We start from the raw sequence: 16,895 nt of genomic DNA, 5'->3' as shown, positions 1-16,895 counted from the left end.
TCAACCCATCAGAAGGACCAACAGAAGCCTCAACAAGGCTTCAACAATAATGGTGAAAGAAATAGGTTTAGCAATAGCAAGCCTTTTCCATCATCTTATCAGCAACAGACAGAGAATTCTAAACAGAGCCATTCTGGCCTGGCAACCATAGTCTCTGGTCTATCCAAGACCATACTAAGTTTCATGAATGAAACAAGGTCCTCCATTACAAATTTGGAGGCACAGATGGGTCAGCTGAGTAAGAAGATTACTGAAACTCCTCCCAGTACTCTCCCAAGTAATACAGAAGAAAATCCCAAGAGAGAGTGCAAGGCTAAAACCATGACCAACATAGCCGAACCTGGAGAGAGTGAGGAGGACGTGAGTCCCAGTGAGAAAAGCCTCATGGGACGTCCTCTGGACAGAAAGATGTTTCCCTTTTAGGAACCAAAGGAATCCGAGTCTCATACAGAGACCATAGAGATTCCCTTGAACTTTCTTTTGCCATTCATGAGCTCTGATGAATATTCTTCCACTGAAGAGGATGAAGACATCACTGAAGAGCAAGTTGCTAAATATCTAGGAGCAATCATGAAGCTGAATGCCAAGTTATTTGGTACTGAGACTTGGGAGAATGAACCCCCTTGTTCACCAATGAACTGAATGCATTAATGAGGCAGACATTACCTCAGAAGAAACCGGATCAAGAAAAATTCTTCATACCTTGTACCATAGGCTCCATTACCTTTGAGAAGGCTCTGTGTGACCTGGGGTCAGGGATAAACCTCATGCTACTCTCTGTAATGGAGAAACTGGGAATCTATGAGGTACAAGCTGCAAGAATCTCACTATAGATGGCAGACAAATCAATGAAACAGGCTTATGGACTAGTAGAGGACATGCTAGTAAAGGTTGAAGGCCTTTACATCCCTACTGATTTCATAATCCTAGACACTGGGAAGGATGAGGATGAATCCATCATCCTTGGCAGACCCTTCCTAGCCACAGCAAAAGCTGTGATTGATGTTGATAGAGGAGAGTTGGTCCTTCAGTTTAATGAGGACTACCTTGTATTCAAGACTCAAGATTCTCCTTCTGTAACCATGGAGAGGAAGCATGAAAAGCTTCTCTCAATACAGAGTCAAACAAAACCCCCACATTCAAACTCTAAGTTTGGTGTTGGGAGGTTACAACAAACTCTAAGTTTGGTATTGAGAGGCCACAATCCTGCTCTGATTATCTGTGAGGCTCCATGAGAGCTCACTGTCAAGCTATTGACATTAAAAAAATGCTTGTTGGGAGGCAACCCAATGTTATTTAATTATATCTATTTATTCTCCATTTCTATTTTATGTTTTCTTTAGGTTGATGATCATGTGAAGTCACAAAAACAACTGAAAAATCAAAAACAGAATGAAAAATAGTATTAAAAATAGCTCACCCTGGAGGAAGAGATTACTGGCGTTTAAGCGCCAGTAAGAAGCACCAGACTAGCGTTTAACGCCAGAAAGAAGCATCAAGCTGTCGTTAAATGCCAGAAACAGGCACCAGACCGGCGTGTAACGCCAGAACAGAGCACCAAGTAGAGAAAAGCTGGCGTTTAACGCCATAAACAAGCAGCAGTCTGGCGTTAAATGCCAGGATTGCACTCTAAGGGCATTTTGATCGCCTAAATGGAGCAGGGATGATAAGTCCTTGACCCCTCAGGATTTGTTGACCCCACAGGATCCCCACCTACCCCACATCTCTCTCTCTCTCTCACCTTTTCATAACACTCTTTCCCAAATACCCTTCACCAATCACCTCTATCACTCTTACCCATCACCTCTTCACTATTCACATCCATCCACTCTTCCCCAAAAACCCTACCTACCTCCAAATTCAAAATCCTTTCCCTCCCAAACCCAAGCCTAATACACTAAACCTAACCCTCCCCCCACCCCTATATAAACCCCTCACCACTCCTTCATTTTCACACATTACAACCACTACTTCTACCCCTTGGCCAAACCACATATCTCCCTCTATCTCCTCTATTTTCTTCTTCTTCTACTACTTTCTTTCTTCTTTTGCTCGAGGACGAGCAAACCTTTTAAGTTTGGTGTGGTAAAAGGATTGCTTTTTATTTTTCCATAACCATTAATGGAACCTAAGGCCAGAGAAACCTCAAGGAAGAGGAAAGGGAAGGCAATTGCTTCCACCTCTGAGTCATAGGAGATGGAAAAATTCATCTCAAAGGTCCACCAAGACCACTTCTATGAAGTTGTGGCCAAGAGAAAGGTGATCCCTGAGGTCCCTTTCAAGCTCAAAAAGGGTGAATATCCGGAGATCCGACAAGAGATTAGAAGAAGAGGATGGGAAGTTCTCTCCAAACCTATTCAACAAGTCAGAATCTTAATGGTTCAAGAGTTCTATGCAAATGCATAGATTACTAGGAACCATGATCAAAGTATGAACCCAAACCCAAAGAATTGGCTTACAATGGTTCGGGGAAAATACTTAGATTTCAGTCCAGAAAATGTAAGGTTGGCGTTCAACTTGGCAATGATGCAAGAAAATGTACGCCCCTACACTAGAAGGGTCAACTTTGATCAAAGGTTGGACCAAGTCCTCATGGACATATGTATGGAAGGAGCTCAATGGAAAAGAGACTCAAGAGGCAAACCGGTTCAATTGAGAAGACCGGACCTTAAGCCTGTAGCTAGAGGTTGGTTGGAGTTCATCCAACGCTCTATCGTTCCTACCAGCAGCCGATCCGAAGTAACTGTGGATGGGGCCATCATGATCCATAGTATCATGATTGGGGAGGAAGTTGAAGTTCATGAGATTATACCTCAAGAACTCTACAAGGTGGCTGGCAAGTCCTCCACTTTGGCAAGGTTAACCTTTCCTCACTTCATTTGTCACCTCTGCAATCCAGTTGGAATTGACATAGAGGAAGACATCCTCATTGATGAGGACATGCCCATCACTAAGAAAAGAATGGAGCAAACAAGAGATCCCACTCATGGACCTCAACAAGAGCATGAGGAAATTCCTCATCATGAAATCCCTGAGATGCCTCAAGGGATGCACTTACCTCCACAAAACTATTGGGAGCAGATTAACACCTCCCTAGAAGAATTAAGTTCCAACATTGGACAACTAAGGGTGGAGCACCAAGAGCATTCCATCCTCCTCCATGAAATTAGAGAAGATCAAAGAGCTATGAGGGATGAGCAACAAAGGCAAGGAAGAGACATAGAAGAGCTCAAGAGCACCATTGGTTCTTCAAGAGGAAGAAGACGCCACCCTCACTAAGGTGGACCCGTTCCTTAATCTCCTTGTCTATTTATTTATTTTTCTGTTTTCATTCTCTATGCTTTATGTTTATTTATGTTTGTGTCTTTATTACATGATCATTAATGTCTAGTGTCTATGCCTTAAAGCTATGAATGTCCTATGAATCCATCACCTCTCATAAATGAAAAATGTTTTTAATCACAAAAGAACAAGAAGTACATGATTTCGAATTCATCCTTGAAATTAGTTTAATTATTTTGATGTGGTGGCAATACTTTTTGTTTTCTGAATGAATGCTTGAACAGTGCATATTTTTGATATTGTTGTTCATGAATGTTAAAATTGTTGGCTCTTGAAAGAATAATAAAAAAGGAGAAATGTTATTGATAATCTGAAAAATTATAAAATTTATTCTTGAAGCAAGAAAAAGCAGTGAAGAACAAGGCTTGCGAAAAAAAAGTGGCAAAAATAAAAGAAAAAAAAGAAAAAGCAAGCAGAAAAAGCCAAGAGCTCTTTAAACCAAAAGGCAAGAGCAAAAAGTCAATAACCCTTTAAACCAAAAGGCAAGGGTAAAAGGATCCAAGGCTTTGAGCATTAATGGATAGGAGGGCTTAAAGGAATAAAATCCTGGCCTAAGCGGCTAAACCAAGCTGTCCCTAACCATATGCTTGTGGCGTGAAGGTGTCAAGCTAAAAGCTTGAGACTGAGCGGTTAAAGTCATGATCCAAAGCAAAAGGAGTGTGCTTAAGAACCCTGGACACCTCTAATTGGGGACTCTAGCAAAGCTGAGTCACAATCTGAAAAGGTTCACCCAGTTATGTGTCTGTGGCATTTATGTATTCGGTGATAATACTGGAACACAAAGTGCTTAGGGCCACGACCAAGACTCATAAAGTAGCTGTGTTCAAGAATCAATAAACTGAACTAGGAAAACCAATAACACTATCTAAATTTTTAGTTCCTATAGATGCTAATCATTCTGAACTTCAAAGGATAAAGTGAGATGCCAAAACTGTTCAGAGGCAAAAAGCTACTAGTCCCGCTCATCTAATTGGAGCTAAGTTTCATTGATATTTTAGAATTTATAGTATATTATCTTCTTTTTATCCTAATTTATTTTCCGTTGCTTGGGGACAAGCAACAATTTAAGTTTGGTGTTGTGATGAGCGGATAATTTATACGCTTTTTGGTATTGTTTTCTGGTAGTTTTTAGTATGATTTAGTCAATTTTTATTATATTTTTATTAGTTTTTAAATAAAAAGAATATTTCTGGACTTTACTATGACTTTGTGTGTTTTTCTGTGATTTCAGGTATTTTCTGGCTGAAATTGAGGGACCTGAGCAAAAATCTGATTCAGAGGCTGAAAAAGGACTGTAGATGCTGTTGGATTCTGACCTCCCTGCACTCGAAATAGATTTTCTGGAGCTCCAAAAACCTAATTGGCGCGTTCTCAAATGCTTTGGAAAGTAGACATCCAGGGCTTTTCAGAAATATTTAATAGTCCATACTTTGCCCGAGTTTTGATGTCACAAACGGGCGTTCAAACGCCAACTTCCTGCCCTATTATGAAGTCAAACGCCAGAAACAGGTTGCAAACCAGAGTTAAACGCCAGAAACAGGCTGCAACCTGGCGTTTAACTCCAAGAGAAGTCTCTATATGTGTAAAGCTCAATGCTCAGCCCAAGCACACACCAAGTGGGCCCCGGAAGTGGATTTCTGCACTCTCTGCACTTAGTTACTTATTTTCAGTAAACCCTAGTTACTTGTTTAGTATAAAAACTACTTTTAGAGATTTATCGCACGGCCATGCCTAGACCTTTCACTTATGTATTTTCAACGGTGGAGTTTCTACACCCCATAGATTAAGGTGTGGAGCTCTGCTGTTCCTCGTGAATTAATGCAAAGTACTATTGTATTTCTATTCAATTCAAGCTTATTCTTATTCTAAGATATTCATTCGCACACAAGAACATGATGAGTGTAATGATTATGTGACACTCATCACCATTCTCACCTATGAACGCGTGCCTGACAACCACTTCCGTTCTACATGAAAACAAGCTTGAATGCATATCTCTTAGGCTCTTGGTTCATGATCAGAGTCTTCGTGGTATAGGCTAGAATTATTGGCAGCCATTCCTGAGATCCGGAAAGTCTAAACCTTGTCTGTGGTATTCCAGGTAGGATCTGGGAAGGGATGACTGTGACGAGCTTCAAACTCGCGATTGTTGGGCGTAGTGACAGACGCAAAAGGATCAATGGATCCTATTCCAGTATGAGTGAGAACCGACAGATGATTAACCATGCGGTGACAGCGCATTTGGACCATTTTCACTGAGAGGACGGACGGTAGCCATTGACAACGGTGATCCCCAACATACAGCTTTTCATAGAAAGGAGTATGAATGATTGAATGAAGGCAGTAGGAAAGCAGAGATTCAGAAGGAGTAAAGCATCTCCACACGCTTATCTGAAATTCTCACCAATGAATTACATAAGTATCTCTATCTTATTTTATATTTTATTTATGTTTTAATTATCAAAACTTCATAACCATTTGAATCTGGCTGACTGAGATTTACAAGATGACCATAGCTTGCTTCAAGCCGACAATCTCCGTGGGATCGACTCTTACTAACATAAGGTTTATTACTTGGACGACCCAGTGCACTTGCTGGTTAGTTGTGCGGAGTTGTGAAAAGGAGTTGAGATTACAATCGTGCGTACCAAGTTTTTGGCGTCGTTGAGATCACAATTTCGTGCACCACACCACCAAGAGCCTCATCATCAAAGAAGAGAAAGACCAAGGAACTAACCTCCAGATCCTCAAGCTTCAATGAATACAAGTTTCTCTCATCATTCAACCAAAACCAATTTTATGGTTGGGTGAGTGAGAGGCAAATCATCATTTTGGAGGTAGGCTTCCAACTTGGAAGGAATGAGCATCTAGAAATCAATAGGGATATCAACAATAGAGGATGGGCACTCTTGTTCAACCCACCAAGGAAGGTGGTGGAGAGCTTGGTTAGAGAATTCTATGCCAATGTAGTGCCACAACCAGGGCAACCCTATGGTTATCTGAGTTATGTTAGGGGGAAAGCCATTGACTATAGCCCCTCCAATATAGATAGGATGTTGATGGTGAAGCAAACAAACTCCACCCGGAGCTATGAAGAGAGGATAAAGCAACAAGACCCAGGATTTGATGAGAACCTCAACAAAATATGTGTACTGAATGTGTAGTGGATTAATGACAAAGATGGGAGACCCAACCAACTAAGGAGAAGAGATTTAAGCCCCCAAGCTAGAGGGTGGCTGGATTTTGCAAGAAGGTCTCTCAACCCAACATCCAACACTTCTGAGGTGATGGTGCACGAAATTGTGATCTCCAGGCTCGAACAAATCCTGGTAATGGCTCCAAAGCTTGGTGCTCTGATCTTAATTCATAATTGTCACAACTTCGATACAACTAACCAGCAAGTGCACTGGGTCGTCCAAGTAATACCTTACGTGAGTAAGGGTCGAATCCCACGGAGATTGTTGGTATGAAGCAAGCTATGGTCACCTTGTAAATCTCAGTTAGGCAGATATAAATTGATAATGGAGTTTTTGAATAATAATTAATAAAATAGGGATAGAGGCACTTATGTAATTCATTGGTGAGAATTTCAGATAAGCGAATGGAGATGCTTTTCGTTCCTCTGAACCTCTGCTTTCCTGCTATCTTCATCCAGTCAGTCTTACTCCTTTCCATGGCTGGCTTTATGCAAGGGCATCACCGTTGTCAGTGGCTACATCCCCTCCTCTCAGTGAAAGATATGCTCACATGCTCTGTCACAGCACGGCCAATCATCTGTCGGTTCTCGATCATGCTGGAATAGGATTCACCCTCCTTTTGCGTCTGTCACTAACGCCCAGCACTCGCGAGTTTGAAGCTCGTCACAGTCATTCAATCATTGAATCCTACTCAGAATACCACAGACAAGGTTTAGACCTTCCGGATTCTCTTGAATGCCGCCATCATTCTAGCTTACGACACGAAGATTCTGGTTAGGAGATCTAAGAGATATTCATTCTAGCTTTATTCATGTAGAACGGAAGTGTTTGTCAGGCACGCGTTCATAAGGGAGAAGGATGATGAGCGTCACACATAATCATCACCTTCATCACGTTCTTGGGTGCGAATGGATATCTTAGAAGAGAAATAAGAAGAATTGAATAGAAAACAGTAGTACTTTGCATTAATCTTTGAGGAACAGCAGAGCTCCACACCTTAATCTATGGAGTGTAGAAACTCTACCGTTGAAAATACATAAGTGAAAGGTCCAGGCATGGCCGAGATGGCCAGCCCCCTAAAATGTGATCAAAGGATCATAAGGTAATCCAAAGATGCCTAATACAATAGTAAGAGGTCCTATTTATAATAAACTAGCTACTAGGGTTTACATGAGTAAGTATTTGATGTATAAATCCACTTCCGGGGCCCACTTGGTGTGTGTTTGGGCTGAGCTTAAGTGTTGCACGTGTAGAGGCCATTTTGGAGTTGAACGCCAGTTTTTGTGCCAGTTTGGGCGTTCAACTCTGGTTTTGGATCCTTTTCTGGCGCTGGACGCCAGATTTGGGTAGAAAGCTGGCGTTGAACGCCAGTTTACGTCGTCCATTCTTGGCCAAAGTATGGACTATTATATATTGCTGGAAAGCCCTGGATGTCTACTTTCCAACGCAATTGGAAGCGTGCCATTTCGAGTTTTGTAGCTCCAGAAAATCCACTTTGAGTGCAGGGAGGTCAGAATCCAACAGCATCAGCAGTCCTTTTTCAACCTCTGAATCTGATTTTTGCTCAAGTCCCTCAATTTCAACCAGAAAATACCTGAAATCACAGAAAAACACACAAACTCATAGTAAAGTCCAGAAATGTGAATTTAACACAAAATCTATTAAAAACATCCCTAAAAGTAACTAGATCCTACTAAAAACATACTAAAAACAATGTCAAAAAGCGTATAAATTATCCGCTCATCACAACACCAAACTTAAATTGTTGCTTGTCCCCAAGCAACTGAAAATCAAAATAGGATAAAAAGAATAGAATATACTATAAATTCCAAACTATCAATGAAACAGAGCTTCAATCATATGAGCGGGACTTATAGCTTTTTGCCTCTTGAATAGTTTTGGCATCTCACTTTATCCATTGAGGTTCAGAATGATTGGCATCTATAGGAACTCAGAGTTCAGATAGTGTTATTGATTCTCCTAGTTCAGTATGATGATTCTTGAACACAGCTATTTTATGAGTCTTGGCCGTGGCCCTAAGCACTTTGTTTTTCAGTATTACCACCGGATACATAAATGCCACAGACACATAATTGGGTGAACCTTTTCAGATTGTGACTCAGCTTTGCTAAAGTCCCCAATTAGAGGTGTCCAGGGTTCTTAAGCACACTCTTTTTTTTGCTTTGGACCTTGACTTTAACCGCTCAGTCTCAAGTTTTCACTTGACACCTACACGCCACAAGCACATGGTTAGGGACAACTTGGTTTAGCCGCTTAGACCAGGATTTTATTCCTTTAGGCCCTCCTATCCACTGATGCTCAAAGCCTTGGGATCCTTTTTATTTGCCCTTGCCTTTTGGTTTTAAGGGTTATTGGCTTTTTGCTCTTGCCTCTTGGTTTTAAGAGCTTTTGGCTTTTTCTGCTTGCTTTTTCTTTCTATTTTTTTTTTCGCCTATTTTTTTTTTTTCTGCAAGCTTTGCTCTTTGCTGCTTTTTCTTGCTTCAAGAATCATTTTTATGATTTTTCAGATTATCAAATAACATGTCTCCTAGTCATCATTCTTTCAAGAGCCAACATATTTAACATTCTTAAACAACAACTTCAAAAGACATATGCACTGTTCAAGCATACATTCAGAAAACAAGAAGCATTATCACCACATCAATACAATTAAACTAAGTTCAAGGATAAATTCAAAACTCATGTACTTCTTGTTCTTTTGAATTAAAACAGTTTTTATTTTAAGAGAGGTGATGGATTCATAGGACATTCATAACTTTAAGACAGAGTTACTAACTACTAATGATCATGTAATGAAGACACAAACATAGATAAGCACATAACATAGAAAATGAAAAACAGAGAAAGTAAGAACAAGGAATGAGTCCACCTTAGTGATGTCCTTGAGCTCTTCTATGTCTCTTCCTTGCCTTGGCTGCTCCTCCTTCATTGCTTTTAGATCTTTTCTGATTTCATGAAGGATGATGGAGTGCTCTTGATGTTCCACCCTTAGTTGCTTCCAATAATTGTGTGGAAGAAAATGTATCCCCTGAGGTATCTCAGGGATCTCTTGATTTGCAGTCAAATGTTCTACCACTGAGCTATAGACCCTTGATGGAAGCTTTTGTCTTCCCTTTCCTCTTTCTAGAGGTTTCTCTGGCCTTAGGTGCCATCAATGGTTATGGAAAAAACAAAAGAGCTATGCTTTTACCACACCAAACTTAGAATGTTGCTCGCCCTCGAGCAAAAGAAGAAAGAATAGAAGAAGAAGAAGAGGATATGGAGGAGATGGATGGAGGAGATGGATGGAGGTGTGTATTCGGCCATATGGGTGGGATTGGGTGGGAGAGAGATGTTGAATTTTGAAGGTAGTGGTTGTATGGATGTGAGTGGTAAATGGAAAAAAAGAAGGGATGATCATGAATGGAAAGAGAGATGATGAGGTAGGTGAGGATCCTGTGGGGTCCACAGATCTTGAGGTGTCAAGGCATTTACATCCCTGCACCAATTTAGGCATGCAAAATGCCCTTGCACACAACTCTGGGCGTTCAGCGCCAGGTTGGTGCCCATTTTGGGCGTTCAACACCCCTTTGCTGCCATTTCTGGCGTTGAACGCCAGAACCATGCTTGTTCTGGGCGTTCAGCGCCAGGATGCTCCCATTCTGGGCGTTCAGCGCCAGAACTATGCTCTGTTCTGGCGTTTGAACGCCAGACAGATGCTCCTCCAGGGTGTGATTTTTCTTCTGCTATTTTTGATTCCGTTTTCAATTTTTATATTTATTTTGTGACTCCACATGATCATGAACCTAAGAAAACATGAAAAACAATAAAAATAAGAATTAGATAAACATTGGGTTGCCTCCCAACAAGCGCTTCTTTAATGTCAATAGCTTGACAGTGAGCTCTCATGGAGCCTCACAGATGTGCAGAGCTTTGTTGAGACTCTCCAACACCAAACTTAGAGTTTGGATATGGGAGTTCAACACCAAACTTAGAGTTTGGTTGTGGCCTCCCAACACCAAACTTAGAGTTTGACTGTGGGGGCTCTAGTTGACTCTGCTTGGAGAGAAGCTTTTTCTGCTTCCTCCCCATGGTTGCAGAGGGAGATCCTTGAGTTTTAAACACAAGGGAGTTCTCATTCCATTGAAGGAATATTTCACCTCTGTCAACATCAATCACAGCTCTTGCTATGGCCAGGAAAGGTCTTCCTAGGATGATGGATTCATCCTTTTCCTTTCCAGTATCCAGGACTATGAAATCAGCAGGGATGTAAAGGCCTTCAACCTTTACTAACACGTCCTCTACTTGTCCATAAGCTTGTTTTCTAGAGCTGTCTGCCATCTCTAATGAGATTTTAGCAGCTTGCACCCCATAGATTCCCAGTTTCTCTATTACAGAGAGGGGCATGAGGTTTATTCCTGAACCAAGGTCACACAGAGCCTTAAAGATCATGGTGCCTATGGTACAGGGTATTATGAACTTTTCAGGATCCTGTCTCTTCTGAGGCAATGTCAGTTGATCCAGATCACTTAGTTCATTGATGAACAAGGGAGGTTCAACTTCCCAAGTATCAATGCCAAATAATTTGGCATTTAGCTTCATGATTGCACCAAGAAACTTGGCAGTTTTCTCTTCAGTAACATCCTCATTCTCTTCAGAAGAGGAATACTCATCAGAGCTCATGAAGGGCATAAGGAGGTTCAATGGGATCTCTATGGTCTCTAGATGGGCCCCAGAGTCCTTTGGTTCCTCAGAGGGAAGCTCCTTATTGATCACTGGACGTCCCAGGAGGTCTTCCTCCTTGGGATTCACGTCCTCTCCTCTCCTCACAGGTTCGGCCATGGCGCTTATGTCAATGGCCTTGCACTCTCCTTTTGGGTTCTCTTCTGTATTGCTTGGGAGAGTACTAGGAGGGATTTCAGTGATCCTTTTACTCAACTGGCCCACTTGTGCTTCCAGATTTCTAATGGAAAATCTTGTTTCATTCATGAAACTTACAGTGGCCTTAGATAGATCAGAGACTAGATTTGCTAAATTAGAAGCATTTTGTTCAGAGTTCTCTGTCTGTTGCTGAGTGGATGATGGAAAAGGCTTGCTATTGCTAAACCTGTTTCTTCCACCATTATTAAAGCCTTGTTGGGGCTTTTGATCCTTCCATGAGAAATTTGGATGATTTCTCCATGTTGAGTTATAGGTATTTCCATAAGGTTCACCTAAGTAATTTAACTCTGCTATTGCAGGGTTCTCAGGATCATAGGCTTCTTCTTCAGAAGATGCCTCTTGAGTACTGTTGGATGCAGCTTGCATTCCATGCAGACTCTGAGAAATCATATTGACTTGCTGAGTCAATATTTTGTTCTGAGCCAATATGGCATTCAGAGTATCAACTTCAAGAACTCCCTTCTTCATAGGCGTCCCATTGTTCACAGGATTCCTTTCAGAAGTGTACATGAACTGGTTATTAGCAACCATGTCAATGAGTTCTTGAGCTTCTGCAGGCGTTTTCTTTAGGTGAATGGATCCACCTATAGAAGTGTCCAATGACATCTTTGATAGCTCAGATAAACCATCATAGAATATATCCAGGATGGTCCATTCTGAAAGCATGTCAGAAGGACACTTTTTGGTCAACTGTTTGTATCTTTCCCAAGCTTCATAGAGGGATTCACCTTCTTTCTGTCTGAAGGTTTGAACATCAGCTCTAAGCTTGCTCAGCTTTTGAGGAGGAAAGTACTTGGCTAAGAAAGTCGTGACCAGCTTATCCCAAGAGTTCAGGCTGTCTTTGGGTTGAGAATCCAACCATAATCTAGCTCTGTCTCTTACAGCAAAAGGGAAAAGCATGAGCCTGTAGACTTCAGGATCTACTCCATTAGTCTTAACAGTATCACATATCTGCAAGAATTCAGTTAAGAACTGAAAAGGATCTTCAGATGGAAGTCCATGAAACTTGCAGTTCTGCTGCATCAGAGAAACTAATTGAGGTTTCAGCTCAAAATTGTTTGCTCCAATGGCAGGAATGGAGATGCTTCTTCCATGTAAATTGGAATTAGGTGCAGTAAAGTCACCAAGCATCTTCCTTACATTATTATTATTTTCGGTTGCCATCTCCTTTTCCTGTTTGAAAATTTCTGAAAGGTTATCTCTGGATTGTTGTATTTTGGCTTCTCTTAATTTTCTCTTCAGAGTCCTTTCAGGTTCTGGATCTGCTTCCACAAGAATGTTCTTATCCTTGCTCCTGCTCATATGACAAAGAAGAAGGCACAGAAAAATAATAATAATAATGGAGATCCTTTATACCACAGTATAGGGATTCCTGTGTGAGTGGAAGAAGAGGGGGAGACAAAGAATGTAATATAATGGAAGAAACACAACTGTGAGGATGGAAGAGAGGTGAGATGAGATGTTAGGATATGAATGAATAAATAGAATGAGATGGGGGAGGGATAATTTTCGAAAATTATTTTGAAAAAGAGTTAGTGATTTTCGAAAATGGTTTTTGAAAAATGTTAGTAATTTTTCAAAAATTTTTGAAATCAAAAATGAAAAATAGAAATAATTAGTTAATTAAAAAGAAATTTTTGAAAAAGAGGGAAGATATTTTCGAAAATGAGAGAGAGAGAGTTAGTTAGGTGGTTTTGAAAAAGTTAAGAAACAAACAAAAAGTTAGTTAGTTAGTTGAAACAAATTTTGAAAAGATAAGAAGTTAGGAAGTTAGAAAAGATATTTGAAAAGATATTTTTGAAAAAGATAAGATAAGAAGATATTTTTGAAAAGATATGATTGAAATTAGTTTTTGAAAAAAGAGTTGATTTTTAAAATCACAATTAATGACTTGATTCACAAGAAATCACAAGATATGATTCTAGAACTCAAAGTTTGAATCTTTCTTAACAAGCAAGTAACAAACTTCAAATTTTTGAATCAAAACATTAATTGATTATGTTATTTTCGAAAATTTAATTTAAAAATAAGAAAAAGATTTTTGAAAAATATTTTTAGAATTTTCGAAAATAACTAAGAAATTTGAAAAAGATTTGATTTTTGAAAAAGATTTTGAAAAAGATAAGATTTTCAAATTGAAAATTTGATTTGACTCATGAGAAACAACTTGATTTTAAAAATTTTTGAAAAAGTCAACTCAAATTTTCGAATTTGATGAGAGAAAAAGGGAAAGATATTTTTTTGATTTTTTGAATTTTTATGAAAACATGAAAAATATGCAATGCATGAAATTTTTTAGATCAAAACATGAATGTATGCAAGAATGCCATGAATGTCAAGATGAACACCAAGAACACTATGAAGATCATGATGAACATCAAGAACATATTTTTGAAAAATTTTTAATGCAAAGAAAACATGCAAGACACCAAACTTAGAATTCTTTAATGCTTAGACACTAAGAATTCAAGAATGCATATGATAAACATGAAAAGACAAAAAACAAAAAATCATCAAGATCAAACAAGAAGACTTACCAAGAACAACTTGAAGATCGTGAAGAACACCATGAATGCATGAAATTTTCGAAAAAATGCAAGATGCATATGCAATTGACACCAAACTTATAATGTGACTCAAGACTCAAACAAGAAACAGAAAATATTTTTGATTTTTATGATTTTCTAATTTTTTTGGATTTTTATTTTATATTTTTCGAAAATTATATGAAAAAGAAAATTAAGGATTCCAAAATTTTTAATATGAATTCCAGGAATCTTGCCATGTTAGTCTAAAGCTTCAGTCCAGGAATTTAGACATGGCTCACTAGCCAGCCAAGCTTTCAAAGAAAGCTCCAGTCCAAAACACTAGACATGGCCAATGGCCAGCCAAACTTTAGTCTTTAACACGAGAGTATTGCTCTTTATAACAAATTGCAACCCTCAGTCCAAATAAATTTAGACATGGCTTTACAGCCAGCCAGGCTTCAACATGCTTCATGAAACACTAGAATTCATTCTTAAAAATCTTGAATAAAATTTTTGAAAACATTTTTATTTTTTTCGAAAACAGATGAAAAATATTTTTGAAAAATTTTTGAAAAGAAAACAAAAAGAAAATTACCTAATCTGAACAACAAGATGAGCCGTCAGTTGTCCAAACTCAAACAATCCCCGGCAACGGCGCCAAAAACTTGGTGCTGTTGCCGGATCAAACTTGGCACTGATGTTACTGGACCAAAAGCTTGCCGAAAACTCAAACAATCCCCGGCAACGGCGCCAAAAACTTGGTGCACGAAATTGTGATCTCCAGGCTCGAACAAATCCTGGTAATGGCTCCAAAGCTTGGTGCTCTGATCTTAATTCATAATTGTCACAACTTCGATACAACTAACCAGCAAGTGCACTGGGTCGTCCAAGTAATACCTTACGTGAGTAAGGGTCGAATCCCACGGAGATTGTTGGTATGAAGCAAGCTATGGTCACCTTGTAAATCTCAGTTAGGCAGATATAAATTGATAATGGAGTTTTTGAATAATAATTAATAAAATAGGGATAGAGGCACTTATGTAATTCATTGGTGAGAATTTCAGATAAGCGAATGGAGATGCTTTTCGTTCCTCTGAACCTCTGCTTTCCTGCTATCTTCATCCAGTCAGTCTTACTCCTTTCCATGGCTGGCTTTATGCAAGGGCATCACCGTTGTCAGTGGCTACATCCCCTCCTCTCAGTGAAAGATATGCTCACATGCTCTGTCACAGCACGGCCAATCATCTGTCGGTTCTCGATCATGCTGGAATAGGATTCACCCTCCTTTTGCGTCTGTCACTAACGCCCAGCACTCGTGAGTTTGAAGCTCGTCACAGTCATTCAATCATTGAATCCTACTCAGAATACCACAGACAAGGTTTAGACCTTCCGGATTCTCTTGAATGCCGCCATCATTCTAGCTTACGGCACGAAGATTCTGGTTAGGAGATCTAAGAGATATTCATTCTAGCTTTATTCATGTAGAACGGAAGTGTTTGTCAGGCACGCGTTCATGAGGGAGAAGGATGATGAGCGTCACACATAATCATCACCTTCATCACGTTCTTGGGTGTGAATGGATATCTTAGAAGAGAAATAAGAAGAATTGAATAGAAAACAGTAGTACTTTGCATTAATCTTTGAGGAACAGCAGAGCTCCACACCTTAATCTATGGAGTGTAGAAACTCTACCGTTGAAAATATATAAGTGAAAGGTCCAGGCATGGCCGAGATGGCCAGCCCCCTAAAACGTGATCAAAGGATCATAAGGTAATCCAAAGATGCCTAATACAATAGTAAGAGGTCCTATTTATAATAAACTAGCTACTAGGGTTTACATGAGTAAGTATTTGATGTATAAATCCACTTCCGGGGCCCACTTGGTGTGTGTTTGGGCTGAGCTTAAGTGTTGCACGTGTAGAGGCCATTTGTGGAGTTGAACGCCAGTTTTTGTGCCAGTTTGGGCGTTCAACTCTGGTTTTGGATCCTTTTCTGGCGCTGGACGCCAGATTTGGATAGAAAACTGGCGTTGAATGCCAGTTTACGTCGTCTATTCTTGGCCAAAGTATGGACTATTATATATTGCTGGAAAGCCCTGGATGTCTACTTTCCAACGCAATTGGAAGCGCGCCATTTCGAGTTCTGTAGCTCCAGAAAATCCACTTTGAGTGCAGGGAGGTCAGAATCCAACAGCATCAGCAGTCCTTTTTCAACCTCTGAATCTGATTTTTGCTCAAGTCCCTCAATTTCAGCCAGAAAATACCTGAAATCACAGAAAAACACACAAACTCATAGTAAAGTCCAGAAATGTGAATTTAACACAAAATCTATTAAAAACATCCCTAAAAGTAACTAGATCCTACTAAAAACATACTAAAAACAATGTCAAAAAGCGTATAAATTATCCGCTCATCAGGTGACATTGGAGAGAGCTGTGCTCATATACAGCATAATGAAGGGAAAAAACATTAATGTGGGGAAATGATTGCCAGCAACAGCAATAGGGTGCTGAAAAGCACCAAGGATAGCACAAGGTTGGCATTTTCCAGCATTATCCAAAGGTTGTGTGATGAGGCAGGGGTGGAAAAGATCATTGATGAAGTCCTGGTGGATCAAGACAAGCCCATAACTGCCAAAAAGATGGCCAAAATGGTGGCCGTCAACCCACTTCAGAGGGCAAGGGAGCACAGAGCTCATGCTCATATACCACAAAGGCCACCACAACAAGAAGAAGAGGCTGAAGATCAACCACAATACCTAGCACTTCCACCACCACCATACCGACAATTCCCTAAAGGTTTCAATTGGGAGCAATTGCAAGGAGACATACACCAAATGAGAGGAGATATACACCACCTAAGAGAGGATGTCAACCAACTCAAGGAAC

The 16,895-nt window shown here is 39.9% G+C and overlaps 1 non-coding gene across 1 annotated transcript; it reads left to right on the top strand.

Moving 5' to 3' along the window:
* The first annotated feature begins 12,140 nt into the window (after positions 1-12,140).
* On the top strand, positions 12,141-12,248 carry LOC112752472 (small nucleolar RNA R71). The gene has a single exon (XR_003176908.1). It is a non-coding gene; the product is annotated as a small nucleolar RNA R71 (small nucleolar RNA).
* The last annotated feature ends 4,647 nt before the right edge of the window (positions 12,249-16,895 follow it).

Source organism: Arachis hypogaea, chromosome 15 (genome assembly GCF_003086295.3).
Source record: "Arachis hypogaea cultivar Tifrunner chromosome 15, arahy.Tifrunner.gnm2.J5K5, whole genome shotgun sequence".
Lineage (NCBI taxonomy): Eukaryota > Viridiplantae > Streptophyta > Magnoliopsida > Fabales > Fabaceae > Arachis > Arachis hypogaea.
This window is presented reverse-complemented; position numbering and strand designations above follow the sequence as displayed.